Source organism: Ochotona princeps, chromosome 8 (genome assembly GCF_030435755.1).
Source record: "Ochotona princeps isolate mOchPri1 chromosome 8, mOchPri1.hap1, whole genome shotgun sequence".
Lineage (NCBI taxonomy): Eukaryota > Metazoa > Chordata > Mammalia > Lagomorpha > Ochotonidae > Ochotona > Ochotona princeps.
This window is the reverse complement of record NC_080839.1, coordinates 42,417,756-42,442,098: the sequence shown is the minus strand read 5'-3', so window position 1 is coordinate 42,442,098 and position 24,343 is coordinate 42,417,756. Positions and strand designations below refer to the sequence as shown.

Sequence of the window (24,343 nt, the reverse complement as noted above, 5' to 3'; positions counted from 1 at the left end):
GTCTGCAGGGGCTGTGCTGGAGTGAGGCCTGTTGATCCACGTCTAATCTCAACTGTACAGCCTACTCAACGACTGGACATTGTTGATGGGAAGAAATATTATTGCCAGAGATTCTGATTTTTCTAAGAGTAGGATCAGTATTTAATTATTTACATGAACTTGTATAAATGAATTTATCTCATGTTAAATTATGGGGTAATCTTTTTCTTGTTCTAATTGATTGATACTGGTCTCAGTTCCTTCTTCATGGATTTCATTTTCCTAATATGAAATAGGACTGAAAATTTGCTAGTCCTTTTTTTACATTGAATATTAGAAAGTAAGTAGGTACAGATATTTATAGATGAGAAGTGTACAATTAACAAGAATACCTGTAGAAGAAAACAAACATACAACTTTAGATATTAATTACTAGGCATCAAAGATAAGCATATCATTGTGACTTGCAAATATTAAAGAATGGGCATAATGTATTGGGAAGTGACCTAAGTAACCACATCTTCTCACACTTAAATGATCATTTTTTTTCTTTTCTTCCTTTTTCTTTTTCTTTTTTTTCTTTTTTTAGATTTATGGACTATTTTCCTTTTTGGCTAACTGGTTAGACTAAAACAGGGTTTTTTCATCAGGTTAGTAAATACAGTGCTTTTAAAGCCATTCTTACTGATCTGTGTGCGGAGTTACAATCATTTCTGTGAATATTTATAGTTCTATTAAATTTTATGATGCCAAATAGCTAAAATATTAAAGTAACTTCTGTCTTCCATTGGCAAATTTCATAGGTTATCCATCTTTCTTTATTCCCAAGAGGGAATCTAAATGGCTTTATTCTGATAGGGGTGTGTGTGTGTGTGTGTGTCCTATTTTTCCAAGAGCTGCTTTGTTGTTCACAAGCTCGCTGCTATGGCCAAGTCCTTTAAGAGAACACTTATCTTCAGGGATGTTAAATTGTTTAGTTGATCTCTACAATTCTTTCTTTCTCCTTACTTACTGTTTTGATTTCATGCCAGTTTTCTGCATCTCTCTCATCTGCTCATATTCTCCTCTCCTAGGACCCTCTTCAAAGCTAAGTGTAGATCTGCTAGTGATTTGCCTGTTGCCTTCTAGTTTCATGCATTCAGACTTCCATTATGAGCCTCATCCTCCCCCTAAGTCTCACAGGCCTTGTTCTTACCATAACTTTTTCTCTTCCTTCTTAACTCTACATCCCATTCCCTTTCTTCATTCCTTTACAGAATGTCACTCTTCTGTCTTTCAACCTCACCTTATTAGATGACTTCTCTCCTTACTGAGTACTTTTCTTCTTATCTGCAACTCAGTATTCTTCCTTGTTTAGACCCATGTATTTTTTTTCCTTGGCCCTATTGTTCTCCTGGGAAGTTAACTATAGTTTCTCCTTCATCCTTTTCGTCCTACATTTTGCCCTAGCCATGTTCTTTCTTCTTTTCTTCCCACCAGCCTTCTTCCTTTCTCAGCTGATTTCCAAAAACTAAGGCAGCCTGCAAAGATGTTTTCAATACAGTGGAAGTAAAGAAATAAGTTAAAAAGCGAAGCACAAATGTACTCAGAGTAGAAAGCATGATGCAAGGAGGGAGTTTAGTACACAAACTCACAACCACAAGTGTGATTCTCCTAGGACCACCTTCTGCTTCCTTCCTGCTTGTCACTATGATTTTATCTTCCTGAATGCACATCAGAGAAATCTTCCCAGAGCTCATGGGTCAAAAGCCGCCATGACTGCCTCACTGCCCATGTGCTGGTACCACAGCTAAGGGCCTGGATGGAAAAAGTTGGCCTTTGCCAGTGTATGAATACCAGGCATTTTATTATGGACACACAGTTCTTACTGACAACTGCTCTCACAGGAAAAATACCAGTCATGAAGAACAAGCTGGGTGTCACACTCCCTTGCATTTAAGTCTCATCACATGGCAACCCAAAGGCCAATCATGCATCATCTCCAATTGATACTCCTGCTGCACGGTACCTGCCCCTCCATTTCCAGTTTTGTAAAAGCCCTATAAAAAGATTCCTGTTGGCCTTTCCACCGTACACTCAGCCTCTAGGCTGGATGCCATATCCACCCCTGGCATTTTCTGAGGCTTGGGAACATTGTAATTTTTAATGGCTGCTTCTGCTATTGATCTTGATTTCCTTAAGCATTTCTCCTTTCTCCTTCTGGAAATTTATGCTTATTTCTTGCATCTAGTGCCCCCATCCGCCGCCCCATCTCTGTGAACACTCAGGCAGAGAATTCATTTAATTTTTTTCCCCTTGCTTCTTATGGCCATAAATTTCCCTCACCATTTCTCTGACCTCTTATTCCTTATATACTTAAGAAGTCTTATTTATTTCAACCTCTTACGCAATTTGTCTTGTGTCCATTCTCCACCTTTGCTTGCCTTATCATTTTTTTTACCCTATATGGATTTTTCTGTGGCAAAGTGGAGGCTTCCCTCACCTGACATTTTGCAACTTGCCTTTGTATGCCCTTCTTGCCTCTGACTGATCTTTCTGCTACTGATTTCCTCTGCCCTCAGCTCTTCCCTGTCCTGTGCCTTTGGTATTTATTACCATACATTTCCAATTGGGTGGCAATCACTTATTTTCCTTTTCCATTTTTTTTCTTTCTCCTGCTTCCATCCTATTGCTTTATTTCACTGTCACCCTTGCCATCATTTTTCAGTCACCTAAGACTATTCTGACTTGAAATGATTTGCTGTTGCTACAACCTCAGGCCCAGATATGACGCAGAAATCAGGCCAACCCAACTTTTCTTTCTTTGTCCCTAAAGAAAACAGCCAAGTTAAGGCAAATTCCTCACAGTCGTGTAAAAAAGCTCACTCTCAAACCATATGGGATAACTTATGGTCACAAACAAAAATTTCCCAATGTTTTGCTCCTCACAAGTTTTCACTTCTCCGGCATAGCCTGGGTAAGTACAAGATGTGAAAATCTCTAGGTAGTGCATATTTTTTGTGAAGATCTACATTGTGACTCTAGAATGTTTCTTTGACTCAAAAAATTCACATTTCAATAACCTTACAGAGCATCACAAGATTTTTCTTTCTCCCCCTTGCTTCTTTTTTCTGGAAGGGTAATTTTAAATTCTCAACTAAGTTTGTTTTCCTTAATTTGTAGGACCTAGGAATTTTCTCATATAAATATAAACTAAAAACTTTTTTTTCTCACTCCAGCTTATAAAAGCACATGTTACAATCAAAAGCCCCATTTTACTTAAGCACATTCTGTCTCTGAGATTTTGTATAAGGTGATTTTCTACACTGTTTACAAAGAAAATGGTTGGCACTGCCCCAAGCACAACCGCCCATGTGCAAAGCCAGGTGTGAGCAATCATAGGGACCCTCTGAGGTCATGAACTCATTAAATGAACTCATCTTCTTGCAGAAATATTTAAAACTGATTTGGAATTTTTTAAATGGGCATGAATTATACTTTGGTGAGGCATGGGCCACTGTAAAAACATCTACAATTCATTCATTCATCAATCCAAAGCCCTTCTGAAAGTATGGACTAAGATGGCTGCAAAATGACTTTGCCCAAGTCTCTTTGTGTCTGTAGTTTGGTAGAACTAATTTTTCTTAGGGCATGGGCCACACTCATTTATTAATATTTGGTTTTACTTTTAAATCTACATTTTATTTTAAAAAAAGTATTGTTTTATTTATTTGAAAATCAGTGAAATAGAGAGAAAGGGAGAGAAAGAGAGATCTTCTATCACTGAGTCACTTCCCAAATGACTGCAATGGACATGCCTGGGCCAGGAATAAGCTAGAAGCCTTTAACTCAGTCCTGGTCTCCCACAACGGCACAGAGCCCACACACTTGTGCTGTCTTCTACAAACAGTGGAATTCTTAGCTGTGGCAGCGTCGGCCCTCGGCCTAGCCTTGAAGATGACAACAGCAGCCAGACCAACTTTTGAACCTGCACGAGAGGAAAAGGAGAAGGTGACTTGAGTCAGCTCTCCAAGCAGTATTCCAGCAGACACTTACCTTCTCACACCAAGATCAAATATAGGCAAGCTACTCAGGATGCCCCTGAGGAGGTCCGTAACCGAGACTTAAGGAGAAAATTGGAAGAGAGCGAGCAAGCTGCTGCAAGAGACAAAAACAGAGATTGGCCAACCCGAGAACATACAACTTCCTCCTCAGTATCAAAGAAGCCTCGCTTAGACCACATTCCCGCTGCCAACCTCGATGCCGATGATCCTCTCACAGACGAGGAAGATGAAGATTTTGAGGAGGAGAGTGATGATGACACAGCAGATCTTGCAGAACTAGAAAAAATTAAAAAAGAAAGAGCTGAAGAGCAGGCCAGGAAGGAACAAGAACAAAAAGCTGAAGAGAGGATCCGTATGGAAAACATTCTGAGTGGAAACCCTCTCGTTAATCTTACCGGCCCCTCCCAGCCTCAGGCCAACTTCAAAGTTAAAACAAGGTGGGACCATGATGTTGTCTTCAAGAACTGTGCAAAAGGTGTAGATGATCAGAAGAAAGACAAAAGATTTGTAAATGATACACTGAGATAGGAATTTCTCCATAAACTCCTTGTGAAATTCCTATCTCAGTGTGCCATAATGCTGGTCCTTACAGTTTAATTTTTAAGAGATGTCCTCAGTCATGTTTCACTATATAGTGAAGATCTGATATTTGTGGGAGAGAATGAGCAATCTTGGGCTGTACTCTCAGTTCCACTCCTAGAGCAATTTAGGGTAAGTAAGAGAAATGGGTATCTCTCATTCTCGGCTGCATTCCCAAAATGCTGAAATGCTAGTAATGGCCAGGCCTGGGCAAAGGTGAAGCCAGAAGCCAGGAATTCAGTACAAGCCTCTCTCTGTATGACAGGGACTCAATCAATTGAGCAATCACCTAATGCCCTCCTAGAGTACACATTAGCAGGAAGTTACAATTCTGTAACTGGAAGCATTTTTGATGACTTGAATGCAGAAACTTTGATTTAGAATGAGGGTATGGCAAAGGGCATCCTAAGCACTGTGCCAAACACCCAGCCCTTTGCTGAAGAGTTGAAAGCCTTGCCTGGTAGATTTGTAATTGCCAGTCCTTTGAAAGTTCTATTCTGTATTGTTTTTAGGAGTTTACAGCATATGATCCCTAAGATAAGAAATTTTGCTTGTAGTAATGTCTTACAGAATGTTCTCCAGGACCCAGAGAATTTCAAATTATGCCAATGGCCATTATGGCTTTTTTCCCCCTAAGTTATACTGTCAATGGGCCCGGCGGCGAGGCCTAGCGGCTAAAGTCCTCTCCTCTTCCTGTCTGTCTCTCCTCCTCTGTGTTTATCTGGCTGTAATAAAATGAATAAATCTTTTAAAAAAAAAAGTTATTCTGTCAAAATGGTAACTGTTGTAATACAATGCCAAATCGTTTATTATCTTTTTTTTAAAAAAGATTTATTTATTTTTATTGCAAAGTCAGATATACAGAGAGGAGGAGAGACAGAGAGGAAGATCTTCCATCCGATGATTCACTCCCCAAGTGAGCCGCAATGGGCCGGTGCGCGCCGATCCGAAGCCGGGAACCTGGAACCCCCTCCTGGTCTCCCACGCGGGTGCAGGGTCCCAATGCATTGGGCCGTCCTCGACTGCTTTCCCAGACCACAAGCAGGGAGCTGGATGGGAAGTGGAACTGCCGGGACTAGAACCGGCGCCCATATGGGATCCCGGGGCGTCCAAGGCGAGGACTTTAGCCGCTAGGCCACGCCGCCAGGCCCATCGTTTATTATCTTTTAAGTGGCACCTAAAACACACACTTTATTATGGCCTTACTCTCAATACTTAAATCATCTTCAAAAGGGAATGTGTGGCACATTTTGAGGAATTAGGGAAATTTTTCCATTTTACTAAACGGGTTTTCCATAGTTGTAGTCCTTAATTATTATTTCTTTTTGCAGGAGATTCCCTATATTTAATGCTTGTGTGTGCTTGATTTTATTTAATCTGTACGCCAGTTCCCATGAAGATGTTACTTTTTCCACCTTTTAAGAAGTTGGACCCTGAGAGAGCTTATATAATGTAACCAAGCCACATGACTAGAAAGAGGCAGAGATAGAATTAGATAGAGATTAGATAGAACCTTATCTAATGGGTTCAAAGCTTTGTCTCTTACTTACTGTCCTAGGAGATCAACAATAGTCCTAGCAAGTATATTCTTCCATTCTTGCCCCACAGATCAATGTAAAAGGGAAGGATAATCACTCAGCCAGCATGGTGAGTGAGCGGTTGCTACTCTCACCAGAATGTGGATGTTCTGCCCCTAGCCTCCTGTGGATTCAAGGCTGGTCTCATCAGGTGGGCAGCCTGGAGTCAGCAATTTGGGGTGGCTAGTCCTTTCTTGATACTTTTGTTTCTTTGGGTTCTCAGTCCTCACTGGGAGCTGCTGCCTCCTACATCTCTTAGGAGGATCAGGCTGTGATGAAATCCTATGACTGCACCCCCTACCTCTCTGCCAATTTGAGTTTATTTCTGTTCAGACCATATCTGGCAGACTCTCTTGTTGACAGTTACACGCTGAATCCATTTCAGGTCATTCCCTAAGCCTGGTGCACAACAGGAAATCAGAGTAAAGGATCTTCTAACTACTTAGGAGCAGTCTGAGGACAGAGAATTCTGGGCTTTAGCATCTAGTACCTCCAGTAGTGGGAATGGGGTGAGTTGTGGCACAGGGCCAATGCACATTTACATAAATGTGTATTGTTATATGGAACTGATGGGTAGAGAAGTTTTGGAGATTAAAATGTCATAAGGAGTGGCCTGACTGAGTTAATCAATTTTGGGGAAAACAGGCTTGGCTTACTTTACTTTGTTGTTTTATGTGTGTGTCGAGCACGTTCAGCTCATATCAATTATGCTTCTTCATCTCTGCTCAAACATTTCAGAATCTGATGACCTACCTCAATCTGGCAAATATCAGATGATTTTTGAAGACAGGACTCCTTTTGAGCACTTCATTAATATCTCCTGGGACCTAAGTGCCAGGTAATAGCTCGTTACAACATTGCCAAAATGTTGTTTTCATCTTTGAGCCTTCCTGGATGAGAAATATCCCCACAAACCAGAGAAAAGATGCTGATCCTAAGGCCAGAATCAGGAGAGAAAAAACTGGGAGCTCCTATGGATTGATCAGGGAAGGGGGTATGGAGATGGGGGTGGGAAGGAGGGCAACTGAGGGAGTATGTTGCAGGTGAGGTAATATTTCTGGGGGATTTCCACTGATAAGGACACTGTTCTTGCAGGTAAGTGAGAGGGCTGAGACTTAGAGGTTTGGAGGGGAGAACTTGGAGGACCTTTTTGGGTCAATCTGATATACCCACCCAAGTGGGAGAACTGAGTTGGGCTAGTTAGCATCAACCACTGCTAACCACCACCAACTGGCGCACACAAAAGCTAGGACTGGGACCTACCTTGCAGAGCTAGATCATAGCACCCGCCAGTGAGTGTCAGAACAGTGGATGGGTTACATTAGGCTGGGTCATGACACTAACCAGTACAAGAGAGAATCAGGTCTGGGGGCAGATTCTGTGGGGCTCATCCTTGTGAAATTGCAATTTCTTCTGGTCTGCTTAAGAGCTGGGGGTGGTGACTGGTTGAGCTAAGCATGACCATGGAACCCTCTGAAACTCATGGGTACTGGAGTTGGGAGCAGGTTGGGCTGGTGCAGGCTGCAGCTCCCACAAGTGCACCAAGCATAAGGTGTGTGGTGGGTCAGGCTGCAACATCAGCTCATACAAGGGCGAGGACAGAGGGAACAGACTATGCTGAGTAAGGGCCTAGCACCTGCTGGGACATGTGAGATTTGGGTCTTGGAGTAGGGGAACTTGAGAAACTCTTCTGGTGGGCCCTAGCTTCCACTGGTGAGCATGTGATTCAGGCCTGGGTGTTGGTCAGGCTGGGCAAGGTAGCTCTACCTGTCAGCAAGTGTGTGGTTTGGTTCTGGAGTGGGTGTAGACTGAGCAGGGCCAGGCCAACCTTAGCTCACAGTGAGAGCTGTGTCTGGGTGTGGACCAAGTTGGGCAAGGCAACTGTAAGAACAACTGTAAGAGCCAGAATAGGTGCAGGCTGGTTGGGCAAGGCAACTGCTCTTACCAGAACAGGAGGTAGACTAAGTCAGTCTAGGTCAAGGACCTACCAATGTGTGTGAGATCTGCCAATAGGAGGAGGGCTGTTAGAGGAGCTGGGGAATTCCTGCAGTCCCTGCAGGTAAGCACAAGAACCAAGGCTGGGAGCAGCCCAGACCAGGCCAGGTTACAGTACCCACTGGCATATGTGTGGTTCATGCCTAGGGGTGGACCAGTTGTGCCACTTCATAACACCAACGGGCAGAACCAACCAGGACAGGGTGCAGGGCAGGCTGGGTTGGGCTGCAATACCAGCCAGATCATATTTGGGCCAGGACTGGGGGCTGGCTGAACTGAGCTAGGCTGTTGTACTCACTAGCATGAGCTAGAACTGGGGGCAGACCGGGTCAAGCAGGCTATAGCAGCTGCTGGCAAATGCCAAGTGAGATAAGCCATGCCACACTAGGCTGCAGCACCCACCAGCACATATGAGACCTGGTAGGGGCTATAATGCCCATTGACGTGTACAAGAGCTGCATGGGATATGGAGGCAGACTGGTCCAGTCTGGCATATATACTGGCAAGCACAGGAACCAGGACTGGGGCCGGGCCTAGTGAGGGTTATTGGGAGTTGCTCTGACTGGACCAAAGTTCCTACTGGTGTACATGAGGGCCAAGTGTGTGGTGGGCAGGGTAGGGCTGGGCTACAGCATCCATTGATTTGTGTAGGAGTCAGGTCTGCAGACAGAACTGACCCAGCAGTTGCAATTACCAGTGTTTGCATAGGCTGATGTGGGTGACAGACAGAACCAAACTCCATACTGGCAAGCACACACAAGATTCAGGTCCAGGATCACCTCAGACAAGGTTTCTTTGGGGGATCCCCCCAGCTGAACTGCTGGGTTCAAAACTCAAATTATGGGGATAATAGCAGGATCTGTGGGTCTGATTGTTGAGAGCACATGTCAGAGCTGGGCCTCTTCAGTTTCTAAGACAGATCTGTGGACAACATTCCTAGATACACATTGAGGATCTGGTAGTCCATTGGAGCCTACAGAGGACATCCGGTACCATAACAGAGGAAGGAGGGCAGAACAAATTGATCAACTGCCCCAGCCAAGCATTGACAGCAAATATCTGGGCAACTGGAGACTCTAGGTAGCACTATGTCAGGCAATGAGCTTGAAAGAATTTCTTCATCCTTGGATTGGCAAGATTGACAGCATTTCAGTACTATTAAAGCCATACAAGTGTAATCCTCGGAGCATGCTCCACACCAGGGACCCTAGGATGACATCAGGTGGCCATTCCCTATCCCCAGGTACTGAAGCAGTTGGGAGGCTGGGTGAAGCTTCTCCCCTTCCCCCAATACAGGAAGAAGAAAAAGAAAAATTGGAAACAATGTTCTCACTCACTTTCCCCTAATCCTCGACCCTTCTCACCCCAATCAACTATGTAAACATCATCAAAAATTAAATTTTTTAAAAAGAAAAAAATTAGTGTTCCCTCTCCCTCTAGGGATCATGGTCACAAGGCACTACGGACACTGAACTATTGGGTTCCAGCATTACAAGGCTAAAGGAGGTTAAAAATAACAGTGGCAGTAGATATTGTGAAAAGCAGTGAAGTTGCCACTTGGGAGGCTGATCAAGACTTAGATGCTCTGCTTTTGATTCAGCTTCCTGCTAATACAAGCTAGGTGGCAGCAGATGATGGTTTAAATGCTTGGACTCCTGCCACACATGTAGGAGACCTGGATGGAGTTATAGGTTCCTGGCTTTGGTGTGACCCAGCCCTGATTATTGTGGGGAATAAACCAGCAGATGAAATATCTCTTCTCTTTCTCAGTTTTTCTCTCTCTTCTCTTCTCTCCTTTTTCTCTGTCACTCTGCTTTAAAAGTAGATGAAAAAGAGAAAGAATAACTCCCTGCTAATGGCCTAGGAAAGCAGAGGAGGATGGACCAAGTTCTTAGACACTCTCACCCACATGGGAGCCCCAGAAGAAGCACCCGGCTCCTGGCTTCTGACTAATAGTCCAGCACTGACCATGGCACCAATTTGAGGGAGTGAACCAGCAGACAGAAAATCTCTCTCTCTCTCCCTCTCTCTCTCTCTCTCTCTCTCTCTCTAGCTCTCTCTCTCTCCCTCTCCCTCTCTCTCTCTCTCTCTCTTTCTTTTTCTAACTCTGACTTTCAAGTAAAGTGAATACATCTTTTAAAAAATAGGCAGTAGTGTAACACTAATGTAGTCTTGGGTGAGGCACACAAAATAGTTCCCTAAGAAATTTAGTGTGAGAGGAAATATCATGTTCAATAATGAAGGCTTAGGAGAGGTTCTTGCAGGTGGTTTCTGATTAAGTTTTATAATTGGCTTATACTAGGTTAGGGAGGGAAAGAATACCACTTCTGGCAAACACTGGGGTAAATCTGCATGTTGAGAAGAAGCACTGACCTGACCCCAGTGTGGGGTTGCTAGGTTAATGTCCTGTCACAACCACAGGCACTTACAGAGGCTTGGGGCCAAAGCACTTAACCTCCCTAAGCTTTCACCTTCTCATGTAAAAAAACAAAAACAAAAACAAAACAAAAAACAAAAACAAACAAAAAAAAAAACCACAGCATAGTGTGGGCTGTCACTGTAGACAGTTGATGCAAAGATGACATGAGTAAAATTGGGAGCATAGTATCCAAATAAGAGCATTTATTATTCCCTCTTACTCCTGCCATTCCACTGTCCTGTCCTGCAAAAGATCAGAAAAATGTTGGCTCAGAAGGATTTTCACAGTTTGGAAGGAGGAGTGAGTTGTTGCCTTTGCACCCTTTCGTGCTAACATCTGTCACCTCCAGCTCTGGCAGCTGTGTAGGAGCTTTCACAATGGAGATAGCAACACAAGATAGGGTCAACCCCCAATTCCTGTTCCACATGCCCCAAACCTTATTAAAAAAAATTAACAACTCTTATCATTCCATATGCTTGGAAGGAGTCCATAGCAGAAAGCTCTTGATAATCTTTTATCCTATTTTTCATCTGGCTTGGATTTCTTTCCATCTCCCACCCCGATTTTAGCAAATTACAACACATAACCAGGACATCAACATAAGCTGCATTGCAGCCCTTTTCTTGTAATACTTTATTCCTGCTGCTCATACTAAAATTTGCAATGAATTGTTTCATTTCTCAGTACCTTGTCCAAGAAAATTTCCCATTCAGTAATATTAATAATAACATTTTAAACGTTGACTTAAAATTACAGTAAGTGCCAAGAACCTCTAGTTGCTATTTTGTTGAAATAATATCAGGTTTCCTGTGATGCTTTACAGAGCTGTCATCTCTGTGATATGATATGTCCATGATTTATTGACCTACTAAAAGTCCTGTCATTGACTTGTCACAATAAACCTTTCTTAAAATATTAAAGCCTAGAATGTTGCGCAATAGCTCAAAGCAGCAGAGGCTAAATCCGGTTGTGGATTTGGATTTGGCAGCCTGAAGTTTGCCTTTTACATGCTGAACATGAATGCCTTGCCATGATGTCCTCTGGCTTCATACTTCTCCCCCTGGATTTCTTGTCACCAGTCACTCTTTCAAGGATCAGGGGACAACATGTGAGAAACTACAAAAACTGACCTCAGACTTCAGCTTGGGGTCAGCGTTGTGTCTGGACAGAGTGTCTGGGCTCAGCAGAGAGGACACCAAATGGAGTGATCCTCCTGATCCCTGAACGTCTGTCGTTATGAGCAGGTGCTGTGTCCACCAGCAGGAGGATTTCATTTTATGTGAAACCCAGAAATCTGTGTTTATTTCCCATTGGCTGGCCCTTCTGGACTGTGGTACTGAAGGAGACCAATCTTGGGAGCCTGGTCACCATGATGCATTAGAATGCTCATTATCTGACTCTCACACCCTGTCCCTCAACCCTCATTTGGCTGATAGTTCTGATGAACTCATGAGATTCTCCTTATGTAGGACACATGCATTAAAATTGCAGATCTGGGCAAGCTTTGTTGGTTGATTCATCTGTGTTGATTTAAATCAATAAAGACACAAATGCTAAATTCACGATATCTACAGTTTGAGGATAAACAAGCAAGTAAGATGGGCTCTGGCAAGGGTGGGAGAGAGGGAAATAAAAAGAGAAGTGAAAAATGCAAATGAGGAAGTCAACAGGTAAACCACAATTTTTCATAAGAAAAGTCCATCCAGTACTGATGGATCTATATATTTTAACAAACATGTATGTCCAAACATAGATGACCTAAACCATTGCAGGCTTGCTAACTTAAAATTTCCCTTGAAATTGTTACCGGAATGTAGTCTTTTGACAAGATCAAATATTATGTGCATTATTTTTTAAATGCTACCTTTTGCACAGAAAACTCACCTTTATGGAAATGTTGAATGAGAGAGATTGTCAAAGATCTAGAGAAATATTCTATCATTCATAGTGATTTTTTTAACTAAGAGAAAACAAATTTGAGAAGAGGCAAAATATATGCAGCAATATGTAATATTTATCTTTGTGTTTCATTTGATCTTTAAGTCATTCTGTCAGTACACAGCAGTGAATAAATGCGAACATATTTAAGTGTATAAAGAATTTATGCTCACTAAGTGATGGTGCTTGATTCAACTTAAGAAGTGAAGGCCTGTAACAACAACAAAAATGTGAGTCTTCTTAGAACACAAGTACACTCAACCCATGAGCAGTAAATGTTCAGGATGTAGAGTAGGAGACAAAGAATTTATATAAAGAAAAGGTTTGACTTTTAATTTTAGGAAAGGAGAAATACATTTGAAAAAATTTCTGTTGTTTTGTGTTATGACTTCACATTTCTGGAATGAATAGCAAAGGGTAGAAGAATTAACATTTCTTATTTCCTAGTTCTTTCATGCTGAATGTTTGATGCCAAGCATTTTTCAAGCCTTTTTCTCCCAGAGTAACATGCTAAGAAATTAAAGATTAAAATTATATTAGAGAATTACTGAGGTGAGAGCGTTGTGTTACAGTGGGTCATGCTGTTGCACCTATGATGCTGAGAGCACTTTTGAACCTTAGTTTGAGTCCTAGCTGTCCCACCTCGGATCCAGCTCCCTGATAATGTGCCTGGGAAAGCATCAGAAGATGGTCCAAGTACTTGGACCTCTGCCACCCATAGGGGAGATCTAGATGGGTTCTATTCCCACCCATATGGGAGTGAACCAGCAGATGGAAGATCTCCCTCTGTTACCCCCTCTCTATACATCTCTGCCTTTCAAATAAAAAAAAAATCCTTTTTAAAAACAGAGAAAGAGAGAAAGCAAGAGAGACTCAGGCAGTAAAAACTAATTGTGGAGGGAAAGAGAGTTTGCATTGCAATATAACTATATCATATTGTGATATAATATAATATAGACTATAAATATTCTGGATGTATATCTCACATGACTAACTTATAGCTCATCTAAACCTTAGCCCTTTAGAACATGTGTAAGTGAATCAGGTGATCAACAGAATGACTGACCTGACTGATACACTAGGAACTATATGGAAATTTTCATTTTCCCTTCCCATGTAGCAAATACTTATAATATCCTCTTGATCTATTAAGTATATTTAGCACAGCAGTAAACAAGTCTTAAGTGTCAATGTTGTGTTTACATTCTACCAGAAAGGACTGATAAATTATTTAAGGCTTAAAAAAAAAAAACTCAGATGGTCTATAAACTGAACTGCAGCAAAAAGGGACACATAGGTTTGGCCTTGAAAGATGAATGAGATTGGGAAGGAAGGAAGTGTGGAACAGCAGTGGGCAGGGGCCTGCTGCCTCTTCACTCTGAGCAGACGAGGTTCAGTGTGCTGGGCAACCTCCAGGGGCAGCACCCTTCCCAGCCCCTGCTGGCAGAAGGAGGGAAAAGCTGACTGACAGCATATGTTTGTTAGCATTGGCAATATTCACGCAGGATGAAACAGTGTGGGGTGCCTTTAGCCATACCTGAAATCAATGCCTTGTTGACAGAACTCTTTCTTAGGACTGGTATGCAGGAGGTCCCATGAGTCTCATGTTGCTCTCTCCTGGAAAAACTGGTGAGAAGCCAGTGCTGGAGTTAATGACTCACAGGGAGCTTGGCAAAGGGCACACGAAATTTGGTCTGGCTCGTTCAGAAAGCCAATTGATTGGGTCTCAGATACACAAAGTATCAAATGCAAGTCCCTCCACTCTTTGGAAGCTGTCTGTCTCAGGATGAATTTAATGTTTCAGAGAGTCATTTTCCCTACTCCTCAGGGAGAGGATTGTGTAAGGCAGAAGTTATCCAAGGGAATAGATGCCAACTTCTTGATTTTTTTTTCCCCAAGGACTTCCACTGATAAAAGAATTTTAGGTTCAAATAGAAACAAAAACAGTAGCTTGGAGAAAATTGGTCAAGCCTTTTGTTTGCTGTAATAAAAATGAGATAACTGCTGAAATGATTACTATTCGTATTACATTTTATTTCAATCAGTTTTTAGAAAATTATTGAGGCAAAATCTGTACATTCTTTTTTTTTGTACATTCTTCATGTAATTCCATAACCTGCAGGGAAAAATGAACTATATCAGAGAAAGTGTTTTTTTTTTAAGATTTATTTATTTTTATTGCAAAGTCAGATATACAGAGAGGAGGAGAGACAGAGAGGAAGATCTTCCATCTGATGAGTCACTCTGCAAGTGACCACATTGACTGGAACTGTGCCAATCTGAAGCCAGGAGCCAGGAGCTCTTCCAGGTCTCCCACATGGGTACAGGATCCAAGGCTTTGGGCCATCCTCAACTGCTTTCCCATGCCACAAGTAGGGAGCTGAATGGGAAGTGGGGTTGCCAGGATTAGAACCGGTATCTATATGGGATGCCAGCATGTGCAAGGTGAGGATTTAGCTGCTAGGCTATCGCACCGGGCACCCAGAGAAAGTTTTAATATCTGAAAAGAAAATGCATGGACATTTCATAAGTAACTTCAGAAAAATAAATTTCATTAAAAATTCAAGGAATACATGCACAATATTTTCTTGAAGGATAAGCATGTGGCTTCCAAGGAAATTTGGTAATGTTTATAACAGAGTGAGTTATGATGCTTGCCATAAATTGGTAGAAAATCTAATACATAGTCAGTTTATAGAAAAAGCTATCTACACTCTTATGCTTATTTTAGTACTATTCATAGTAGTCCAGAAGTAGAAATAATCTAAGTGTCCATAAACTGATGAATGGATAAAGAAAATTTAGTAGAAATGAAATACTATACAACCACAAAAAGGATGTTAAATGAAGTAAGCCAGGCAAAGAAAGGCAAGTAGTATCTGGTCTCACTACATGATCTTACACAGAATACAAAAAACGTTGATCTCAGAAATGTTTAGAGGATAATGCTGTTTACAAGACGCTGCAAGAGTAGGAAAGAAACAACGATGGGATGAGTTTGCTTAATGAAAAGCAAATTTTATTTAGATAGGAGAAAGAATTCCGTATTTTTTTTGCACAGTGGGTGACTATAGATGAAAATATGCTATTATACACACATACATACATACATATACATACATGTATATATATTAGAAGAAAAAATTTTGAATGCTTTCACCTAAACAAATGGTAAAAATTTGAGGAGGCAGAAATGTTCACCCTGATGTGAACATAACAGAATGTGTAGAGTGTGTGTGTGTGTGTGTCTGTGTATCAAGACATTACAATGATACCTAATATCTATATTTATCTGTATCTATAATATATAACATATATACCTAATAATATATACCTAATATATATACCTAATAATAGTACATAGCAGTGAAAAAAACAGAAAACAAATTCTTTCAGATTTTAAAAAATAGTTAAGTTCTTTCATTGTGGCACAGTGGGTAAGCTGCTCCTTATAATACCAATGTTCCATATTGGAGCTCAGGTTCCAGTCATGACTGCTTTTGACTATCCATCCAGCTTCCTACTAATGTGTGTAGGGAGGCAGTAGATGATGATCCAAAATCTTAGGTCCCTACTACTCATGTGAGAGATCTGGATAGAATATCATGCTCCTGACTTCAGATTGTCACAACTCCAGTCATACACCTATTTGGGGAATGGACCAGTAGATGGAAGATTCTCTCTCTGTGCTTTTGAAATAAATAAAAATAAATGTTTTTTTATTAGAAGAACTTTATATATAGATGAACTTTTTATTAAAATAGTTGAATGAAATGGTTGAATAAAGAAATAAATGAGACAAAGTAGGAAGTCTATATAGAAAATTGAGTATAAGTAGATACCCACTCTTCAGGACCAGAGCTTAATTCTCTTTTCTATCTCTCCCGGGACTTGGATTAGTTACTGGTTTTCAAATAGAGGATGGGAATGGTAAGATGGAACTTCACAGAGGAGAAGCTTGACAGATGTCACGTCAACCAAGTGATGCGGGGGAACATCAGCAGTAAGAAACCATGTTACTGTCCTTATGTCTGGTGATGTAATGCAATGGGAAAGTCGCTTCCCTGCTATGAGAATTGTTCCAAAAACCTGTGATCTCATTCTCATCATGAAAAACTGAGGAACACTCTACAAACTACTTCCCAGTAGTTTTCAAAACTGTCCAGGACCTGGGAACAAGGAAAGATTTAGATGCTGTTGTGGACCAGAAGAAACCAAAGAGACAGGGTAAGCACCTGTAAAACTATACTGGATTGAGACCTGGGATTGGAAAAAAAAATGGCAGAAATATTGGCGAAATCCAAACCAAGTCTGAAGTTTGAATAGCAATGTACGTTTGTTAGTTCTCAGTTTTTGCAAATCTATCATGGTAATGAAAGATATTAACATTGGGAGAAATTAGGGAAGGAGTATGTGGGAACTACTATGTTGCCATTTTTCTTTAAATCTAAAATTGTTCCTTATGATTACTGTGGTTTCCTTTTACCAGCTCTTCCTCACCCTAGATTCCACCTTTACCTAATTTTTTGTTTCAAAATAAGAGAGGCTGTTTTTAGCTAAGTAAAGCAGACAATGGAAACTTCATCTAAAAATGTTTTGCCTTTTCTTTTCTTGCCTTTTTCTTTGGTACCATGAGGTCCCAGTACATTTATGAAACGCTTTTGCTTTCTTTGTTTATAAAGTCATGAGAAAGGAAGTTTAAAAAAAAATATTTAAACGGCCCCAAAAGATTAGATTCAAAAGAATATAAATAGCTAGATTCTCATGTAAAGATAGATTGAAAGTGAAACACCAACTGTACTTTGAAATGTCGCCAAACTTGAAGTTCTGTCACAAATTCCTACGTCCTGAGCATAATATCTCAGAATAGTCAAGCAAAGGACAAAGGATCAAAGCTATACTTTATTCTTATTCAAGGATTTTCTTTCATTTTATTGCAGGGCCCTGGGGTAGCCTTTCGGCTTAAGCCCAGTGTTCACCAATCACTTGCTAATAACTGGAGCTGAAAGAGGGCTCTGCCCTAATGCCATTATGTTCAAGAGCCATGATTGATTGTGTTATAGTATGTTTTTGAAACCTAATTACTGTCTGAGTGAGTATCTGAGCTCATTAATCTTTAGTCCTGTAAATAAGTAAAATTGACTAAATAACTGGATTTCTCTAATGATGGCTTAGGTTATCTTTGGACCTACTGCCTTGCCCTACCCTCTTCGGGGCAGCACATTATTTTGCTTAATGGTAATTGCTCCACAGTTTTGAAATCAATTTGTAAAAGTCAGCTTATAAAACAATTTTCCATGTTGCCCTGCGATTGCTTGGTCCCTACTCTATCTTTGCGGTGTAATGAGCACATCCTGTGATGCTCTCCCATCCTATTGTGTTTGATGATGACCCTCCTTAGAACAGAAGGTCACATCACTTAATGAGATAAGAGGCTTGGGAGGGTGGTTTGCTTTGTTTTCACCTTACTGAACATTATACCTTCATCGTCACCAAAACAGAAAAAGGATTAACACAGCCTATCCCATATTCTCCAAGTTATACAGACAATAATTGGTAGAGATGACTTCCTTCTTTTCCTAATAACCAAACCTAGCATAACTAGGGTTGAGGGATTTTATAGTACATACTTCTTTCTCTTCTTTTCCTCGTTTTTTTTTTTTTTCACAGTTTCCATTTTGTTAGCATTTTGTTGTCCAGCAGAACTGCTCTGCAGATGGCAACTTGATGAGGAAAAGGATTAGGTCATGTTCATATGAACCAATGGGACATCTGCTTCCAACCAAGGTGTCGTAGAATGGGCCAAACATGCTCTCCTTCCTCAACAATTAAAATCAAAAGCAAAACAACAAGAAACAAACCAGTTTTGAAGATATTAGACATCAGCAGAGGAGAGGTGTGAACACTTAAGTGGAACCCTATGATTGTTACAGCTTGCAACTTTCCAGGTTGTAGCACAGACAGAAAAACTCCCTGAATAAAGAGATGGAACTGATAATCTGGTGAGACCAAGCCAGCTAGAAATTCCAGGCCAAGTGCCAGGCAGGGGAATGCTACACAGACAAACAATTCTGCAGATCAATTTAGTGTCCCTCTGAATGTTCCATTGAATAGTACTAATCAGCACATGTGCGTGTGCAAAGCTACCCAGCAAGAGTAGAGAATCATCTAGAAGGATTGGCACCTGTTCTCATCAGCTAGACTGAAAAAACCTCACAATTCATGGGTCATTAGACAGAGTCCTTAGAAGGGTCTTGCTTTGGTAGTGGGGGAGTAAATAGCTTCATGCTAAGGCTCCCTAGTAAAGCTAAAAAGTCAGCCAGAAATGAATTGAATTTTCTAAGTTACCTTACTACATCCCAGGACAAAATTCAGGAATGTTTATAGAGATAATAGCCAGCACACAACAAGATGAAATTCCCAATGCCTGTCCTCCAACCAAATGACTAGGCATGCAAAGAAACAGAAATTTCTGACACACTTGAGGTGAAAGTAGTTAGTTCATAACTAGTAATGATATTAGAACTGGAAAACAAAAAGGATTATCACGAGTGATTATAACTTTATTCTGTATGTTCAAAAGGCTGCAGCAAAATTGGACATATCATTGGAGACACTGAGCGCATAAAAGAGACCAAAACAGACTTTTAACAATAAAAAAAAAACCATGGCTGAGATGAAAGCACACTTGGTGGGATTAACCATATATTCAACATTGCTGAAGTGAAGAGTAGTGAACCTGCAGACATAGCAATGTAAACTATCTTAAAGGAAATATGACAGAGAAATGACTCAAAAAGAAAATGAAAACATTATCAGTGAACTGTAGAACAGTTTCAATTAATCTCATACATTTGTTATTGCAGTCTTGAAGAGAAGAATGGATTGAGGTGTAAACTGTGGATTCCAGAAGGTCAGCAAAATACAACCTCACAAAATACAAAGGAAGCTAAAAAAAATTCTGTAAAAAGTCAAGCACATCACAGTCAAATTCCTCAAAAACAGTGGTAGAGAAAATGTTAAAAGCAGCCTCAGGGGAAAATAAAGATCTATTATATAGAGAAAAAAGCAAGGATGCTGACAAATGTCTTATTAGATAGAAACAGTGCAAGCAAGGAGACAGGAGCAGTGTCGTAAAATTTTTTTTTAAATAACAAAATCTACAAATATGTACATAGAAAATAATACCTTACAGAATGAAGGCAAAACTAACACTTTTGCAGGGCAGATTTTAATGGAGCAGTTAAAACTGTGGTTGGAATGTGTGAATGCTTGAATTGGAATCCTGATTCTTCCACCTGATTGCAGGTTCCTACTACTGCGCATCCTGGGAGGCAGAAGATGCTAGTCCAAGTCCTTGGCTCCCTGCCACTATTATGGGAGACCTAGATGGAGTACCAGGATCCTCCTGGCTTTGGCCTGGCCCAGTTCTCGCTCCCTCCTGCAGGCATCAGGGGAATGATCCAGCAAATAAAAGCATTCTCTCTCTCTCTCTCTCTCTCTCTCTCTGTGTGTGTGTATGTGTGTGTGTGTGTGTGTGTGTTTCTGTCTTTCTCTGGCTTTCAAATAAATAAATCAGTACAAATTATTTTTGTAAAAAGATAAACACTTTGTAATATGTAAGGATTGAAGGAATTTATCACCAGGACATCCATAGCACCAGTAATACTAAAATCCTTCAAGCAGAAAGAATATGATAACAGATAGAAACATAGCTCTTCACCATGTAATAAAGGACATGAAAATATTAACTACATGGCAGAGTAATAAATACGAGAAACAGATTTTCCATCAACTGGTTCACTATCGAAATGGCTATAATGGTCTAAACGCTAGGGCTCTAAAGCCGGGGTTGGGCTAGGAGGAAGCTGGATTCTGGAACTCTACCCAGGCCTTCATGTGAGTGGCAGGATCCAACTACTTGGGCTATTCTTCTGCTGTTTTCCCAGGCTTATTTGTAGAGAGCTAAAAACAGAAATTGAGTTATTGGGACTGGAAGTAGTGTTCATATGGGATGCCTGTATCTCAGGTGACAGCATAAGCTGCTGTACTCACAATGATGGACTCTGATATATTTCATTAATAGCAAAATATCTTTTAAAAACAGTGGATTGTTGGCGATGGACACTCTATCACAGCAAGTTAAGGCTCCACCTGTAATACTGGCATCCTGCTTTCCCTGACCTTCACACCCAAACTGTCATTAAGTCCCATCAATTCAACTTCTAGAATACACATTTAATCTGGTTACTGTTCTTTTTCTTGCTGTTATTGTGCTTATTCATGCCATCATCATCATCTCACATCTCAACTACCAAAGCAGTCTATCACCAAGCCTTTTTTCCATTCACATTGTCCTTCATGCTCATGCTCCACTCTGTGACAACATTGTCCTTTTGTTTTAGATTAACCAGATTATCTCATTCCCTAACCGAAGATTCTTCAGTGTTTCTACTATGATCAGAATGAAGTATAGGCCCCTGGCCAGTTTCAAGGCCTGAGTAATATAAATGCTGTTCCCTCTGAAGCATCAGCCATGTTTATCAATTCTCTACCAACACACTTTGACCACACTGAGAATGGTTGAGCTCTTTCTTAACTTCAGAACCTTTACCTGGACACAAGTTTGATTCCTGGCTGCTCACTTCCAGTGCAGCAGCCTGCTAATGTGTCTGGGTTATCAGTGGAGGATAGTGTAAGTCCTTGGGGCCTTACTCCCATTGGGGGAGGCTTGTTTCTCCTGGCTTTGGCCTGGAACAGTTCTGGCCCTGTCTGTCACAGCCATTTGGGAAGTTAAAGTGAAGCAATAGATGCAAGACCTCTCTCTCTCAACTCTGCCTTTCAAATAAATAAATAAATCTTTTTAAAAAGTAATGATTATAATGTAATATAGGGCTTATATGTAGTAGCAAAATATATGACAGTAACACAAAGGACAGGAAGGAAGGAATTAAAGTCTATACATTAGGACTCCATTCATGACCTAACATTTGCTATAATGAAAGTTATCAGTATTGATTATTGAGCATTTACTATTCACTAACATAATTCTTGTGGTTACAGAGATAAAGGAGAATAGAGGAGAACAGAACAGATACAAGGAATGATCCTGTGGTTTGTACATTTTCACTGATTTGGCAGATAACAGGCAGGCCAATAAATGAGATAATTTGTAAGTGTCATAAGGAAAATAAGGGAAGTAGAATGCTTTACTAGAGGCTAGCAGGGCAGACAGGAATACCTTAGACAGGGTGATGAGAAAAGTTCTTGTGACAGGGAGATACCTGCACTGAAACATGAGAGGAGTTAGCATAATGAGGGCAAATCAAGAAACACAATTCCAGGTTGAACTATTGTCCAGGTGAAGGTTCTGAAGTTAAGAAAGAGCTCAACCATTCTCAGTGTGGTCAAAGTGTGTTGGTAGAGAAATTGATAAACATGGCTGATGCTTCAGAGGGAAGAGCATTTATATTACTCAGGCCTTGAAACTGGCCAGGGGCCTATACTTCATTCTGATCATAGTAGAAACACTGAAGAATCTTCGGTTAGGGAATGAGATAATCTGGTTAATCTAAAACAAAAGGACAATGTTGTCACAGAGTGGAGCATGAGCATGAAGGACAATGTGAATGGAAAAAAGGCTTGGTGATAGACTGCTTTGGTAGTTGAGATGAGAGATGATGATGATGGCATGAATAAACACAATAACAGCAAGAAAAAGAAAAAGAACAGTAACCAGATTAAATGTGTATTCTAGAAGTTGAATTGATGGGACTTAATGACAGTTTGGGTGTGAAGGTCAGGGAAAGCAGAACTCTATTAAGCAGTGGAGATGGGATTTGATTTGGTTGTGTCTGAATCCAACATCTTCATTGTATTCAGTGCTGCCATAAATAGGTTGAACAACCTATTTAATCAGTGGTAAAAATATCCAAAAATCATAGAATCAGAGTCTTTACAATTAAAGAAAATGATAACTTGGAATGAAAGAAATACATTCTAAGGAGTAAATATATTGGAAGTTTAGTATAATATAAGGAGTAAATATATTGGTAGTTTAGAGAAATGAAAAGATAATGGACCAAAGAACAGACCTAGAGGAGCATGCTTTGACAGGAAAGAGAGGGAACACTATAAGGTGGTTGGGGTGATCAGAGGGCTAGGGATGCAGGCTCTTACAGAGTTTTCAGGCTAGCTTATTAGTAAGTAAGCCATGATGAGAGCTTGGTTTGAATAGGTAACTGCGGGTGGAGCTGGACAGCTAGATTGATTGAATGGTAGTGCAAAACCTTTAAATGGCAGCCTTCTGATAGACCAATTTGTCATCATTGTGGAGCTATTGATTAAGATTGGAGCATTGATATACATTACATGTGTGATAGCTATCATTTTAAATAAAAATTGGAGATGGTGGAGTTTCATTGTCAAGCACAGATGCAACATGAAATAAATGGTGAAAGCAGAACTTGAAATGTTTATAATTCTTTGAAGTTTTTCCTACCAATTTATATAAACAGCAGGCATCTCCCCTTTTTCTTACCCAATGCCTTTCCCTCTCCTCTTCCTGCATCTTCTTTTTAATTTTTAAAAATTTTTTATTTGAAAGGCAGAGTTATAGAAAAAATGGTTAGAGAGACTGTGCATTTGAGGGAGAACTTTCCATCCATTGACTCACTCCCCAAACAGTTTCATTGGCCACAGCTGTGCTGGGAGCTTATTCCAGTTCTCCCACATGGGTGTTGGGGCCGAACAAGTTGAACCATCTTCTGCTTTCTCAGGCACAATTCCCTACTGGATTGGAAGTGAAATATCTGGGACACAAACTTGTGGCTATATGGGAAGCCTGCATAGTAGGCAGAACTTTTGCCTACTATGTCATGGTGGCAGCCCCTGACATTTCTAAATTATTTATTTATTTGTTAAAGGAATAGAGGGAGAAAAATATCCCATCTGCTAGTTAACTCCCCAGAAGTCCACAGCCACTGAGGCTGGGCCAGGGCTGAAACAGGGAGACACGAATTCTATTTGTGTTTCCTGTGTGAGTGGCAGGAACCCAAGGATTTGAACCATCACCTGCTGTCTCTGGGACTGTCCATTACTGGAAAGCTGGAATCAGAAGAAAAACTGGGTGGCATCAAACCCAAGCACTCTGAGATTCATTGTTCCGATCCCTTCTAACTGCTAGCCAGTCAAATGCCTCTTACCACTGTCTTTAATTCTTACTTCCTTTCTCTCTGTCTCTGGGGATGAGGTTTTTGCACTACAATTCAGTCTCTCTCTCTCAGCAAACAACAAGAAGAGTTTTCATCTGCTGATTCACTCCCCCAAATGTCTGCAACAGCTAGAGATAGGCCAGGCTGAAGCCAGGGGCCTACAAATCCTTGTGGATCTCTCACATCAGTGGCAGGGGTCCAGGTACTTGGACCATCTTCCATGGCTTTCCCTAGGTAGCTTACCAGGGAACTGAATTGGAAGTGGAGCAGCATGGACTTTAAGTGGCACTCCAATATGGGATGCTGTCATCACAAGTGCCAGCTTAAGCTGCTGTGCCACCACCCTGACTCCACAACTTGCTTTAGTAAACAAGAATGTACCAGTGAGTTCTGACTCTTGTGATTATCTGTGATCTGCAATAGCTGGAACTTTCTTGAGCACTGGCATGACCTACAGATGTTGTAAACAACAGGAGCATTGGGATTTTTCTAAAATGTGAAGTAGGCTCTAAAGACACAAAAAGCTCAAAAGACACAAGTGGGTAGCTCATAAAACTCATCCTGGGAAGATGATGATAACTTTGCCAGTCTTTTAGAGTC

At 40.8% G+C, this 24,343-nt stretch overlaps 1 pseudogene; it reads left to right on the top strand.

The window, feature by feature from the left end:
* Positions 1 to 3,915: 3,915 nt before the first annotated feature.
* On the top strand, positions 3,916 to 4,619 carry LOC131480897 (spliceosome-associated protein CWC15 homolog; annotated as a pseudogene).
* Positions 4,620 to 24,343: the final 19,724 nt, after the last annotated feature.